Here is a 3,565-nt window from a genome sequence, read left to right on the forward strand (position 1 = left end):
GAAGAGTAAGAAAAGGAAGGGGAAGTGGCAGACTTCTTGAGTGGGGCTAGAATTATTATTTAAGGAGAGGGAGGTAAAGGTCTGGAACTGCTCGGTATCGCTGTTTATTTAAACCCTTTTCTTGCGTTTTAATATGAATCATTTCCGATATCAATCTTTTGTAATAAGCACGTTCGGAATCTAATATTTTAGTATTACCGCAGTCCATCATATGATCCGTGTCAATTCTGTGATTAGAGATGACTGAAAGAGAATTGATAGGTTTTTTAACATCGTTTATATGTTCTTTTAGTCGCGTTTTTAATTTTCTTTTTGTCTGACCCACATATGAATAATTACAATCCTTGCAATTTATTTTGTATACAACGTTAGAAAGTTCGTCCTTTTTAACTTTGTTTCTTCCCGTTTTTATAAACCTATTTAAATTATTCATCGGTTTATATACTAACTCAAATTTATATTTATTAAGGACTCTGTTGAATTTTTCCGATGCTCCTTTTAAATAAGGGATAGTGAAATATTTTTTTTCTTTTCAACCGTGTTCAAGTTAGAGTCCAGATCACTAATGGTCTCGTAATTATTTTTTCTAGATAGCGTTTTTATTCTGTTCTTTATAGTTTTAAATAACAATTGTAAGGGATATCCATTGCGGAGGAGAGTGTTAATTAAGGATTCGATGTTAGAGTGATGAAATTTTGGATGGGATAGAAATAAAATTTTGTCTACTAACCCGATCACGACGCCTTTTTTGTGTGTGATAGGGTGATTGGAGAAAAAATTGAGAAACCTTCCTGAGTTTGTAGGCTTTTTATACAAGTCAAATATAATACTACCTCTATCGTACAAAAGTTTTACATCTAAAAAATTGACACCCAACTCATCACCATGATCGACAGTAAATCTTATGCGCTCGTGGTAAGAATTAAAGGAATCCGAGATGTTAGTAATTTCATTTGTAGGAGCTGCAAGCACGATATCATCCATATCTATAATAAAAAGGTATGTGCATGGTAAGTGTGTTGAAAATGTTATTTTCCAAATCCTGAATCACCAAGTCCGCCAAAATCGGTGATAGAGGCGATCCCATGGGCAACCCAAAAATTTGTTCGTAAATTTCATCATTAAACTTAAAAAAGGTTGAATTTAAAATGATGGAAATAGCTCTTTTGAATTCTTGAAAGGGAATGGAAGTATTCTTCTCAATCAGATTCCATCTACTTAAAACACTATTTAAGGCCAATTCGATGGGAATGTTGGAGTACATAGATGAGATGTCAAACGAAACTATTCGATAATCTTCAGGCAAAGATAGCCCATTAATTCTTTTGACTAACTCATAACTATTTTTAATATATCCAAATTTTTCTTTGTTATTTAAACTTTTATTAATAATTTTTTTTCAAGAAAACTGCTAAATTGTAAAAAGAACTATTGATGCAACTTACTATTATTCTTAGCGGGATGTTCGTCTTATGTATTTTTGGGAGCCCATAGGATCTCGGTAAATCACCGTCCGAAATATACAATTTTTTATATACATCTTGATCAACAAAGCCTTCCGATCTCCAACCCGTTAAAAGAGATCGTATTCCAATAGTCAGTTTGTTGGTTTGTTCATCAATCTGTAAGTGTCCTTATCCGAAAGTATGTCAAGCATTTTGTCTAGATATTCTTGGTAAGTCAAAATTACAGTAGTATTACCCTTGTCCGCTTTGGTAACTAAAAGACTTGGATTATCCCTCAAGAACCTCCTGAGTTCCGCAACTCCTTGTTTGATTATAAAATCTATTTTACTATTCGGCAAACTATAATTTATGTTGTTCAAGACCGGTATTGTGTCCTTCCTAATTAAGTTTTTCGTTCGTTCGTCAAGGTTGAAAATGTTGCTTTCGATATGTTTTATAAATTCACATGTTATTTTTTCTTTATCAGTAATTATATTAGGCAAATTGAAGCGTTGCCCTAGCTGTAAGATATATTTAACCTTGTCCGGAATATTAATGTCAGTAAGGTTAATTAGCCAATCATTATTCACTTTATTAAATTTATAATTAAAACAAAAATTATCTGGCCTGACATTAATGTGATGTACTATGTTCGCGTTATTAGAGTTGCGTTTATGGAAATTTTATTAATTATTGAGGGTATAAATTCCGTACCATTATTTTGTGGTTCAGTCATGGTGAGTCTATATGTGATGTTCTTAATGTATTTGTACTTGTAGTGATTTACAGCCAGTCTCAATCTCTCAATTTTTCCAACAATACTAACATTTTCTTGGTGCCAATTTCTCGTAAAAATGACCTCTTGGCGGCGGAAGAAAGAGTCACAAATGTCATTCGGCAGAACAGAAGTAATACTATTATAATTTCTAAAAAGATCGTACTGTAAGCTCGATAATTGTCTATAAGAGTCATTGTATTAACTAACATTACGATTAAGGGTCGAATTATGTATCTAGTTTTGTAAATAATTTAATGTTTTCAATTAATGTACTGAAGATGGTCAGATTGTGACCGAAACGTCTACATATTGTTTGAATTGTTTAATAACATATAACTTATTTACATCTGCAGCGTGGCTGTATGCTCTTTTATATTAAAATATTATATGTTTCCAAAAATGGCAAATTTTTTATTCATGTTCTCACGCAGCGTTCAATATCTTTTTTGTTGCCACGAAAAGTAACTTAATGATTTCGCTGTCGATGTAGGAATTAGTCAGAAGCAACTTTATCTTTTTAATCAAATATCGGCCGCATTCATTAATATTGTCGATAATAGACGTCAGTTGCTTTACATGTTCATCGACGTATTTGATTACTCTCTCCATTCCTTGAAATGTAGCTTGTTGCATTACATTCGTGACGGAGTAAGATTTTATTTTCTTCTTCGGCAATTGCGTTGGTTCTGCTTGCGTACTTACGAATGAAGCTTTCTTTGGAAAATTTTCATCTTGCTTGCTTGTCACCAACATAGCTTTTGCACCATAGGCGGAGGTGAAGCTGACAAATATGTTTGCGAATGAGATAGGATTTACTTTGATTCTGCTACTTCCATTTAGGAATTTCTGTTACTTCTAAGTACGTGCTCATGAGTCCCATATTCTCTTGAAATTGTTTCCACGCGTTCGAATCGAACTGATTCCTTCTGCGTAATTTACCAGTCAATTTGAAAATAGATTTGAAGGTTCCCTCCTTTGTAATCCCAGATGTAATTTCTTCATATGAGAGGAGTTGAGTGGGTACGTCGTAGAGAGCAGCAAATATTATTGCTCATTTCATTCGGTAATATTGTTTATCATGCTAGGATTATCAGACACAAAGTGATTTCCAATTTCTTGTCTTTCAGCCATGTCACGCTTCATGTGAAAATTGTGGATGAATATTTCTCGCACAAATAAAGGAAAACTAGAAAGACTAATTTTGAAGTAGACTCTTCGAACATCGAGACACGACTAAAGTATCATAACACTACTGCGGTTTATAAAGGGTGTCCCAAAATTAACGCAAGATTTGAATTTGCCGCCATTTGTGCAGTAAAGTGTTGGCAACCCAAAAAAAAAA

The sequence above is a fragment of the Trachymyrmex septentrionalis genome, unplaced genomic scaffold, assembly GCF_001594115.1.
Source record: "Trachymyrmex septentrionalis isolate Tsep2-gDNA-1 unplaced genomic scaffold, Tsep1.0 scaffold220, whole genome shotgun sequence".
NCBI classification, from domain to species: Eukaryota; Metazoa; Arthropoda; class Insecta; order Hymenoptera; family Formicidae; genus Trachymyrmex; species Trachymyrmex septentrionalis.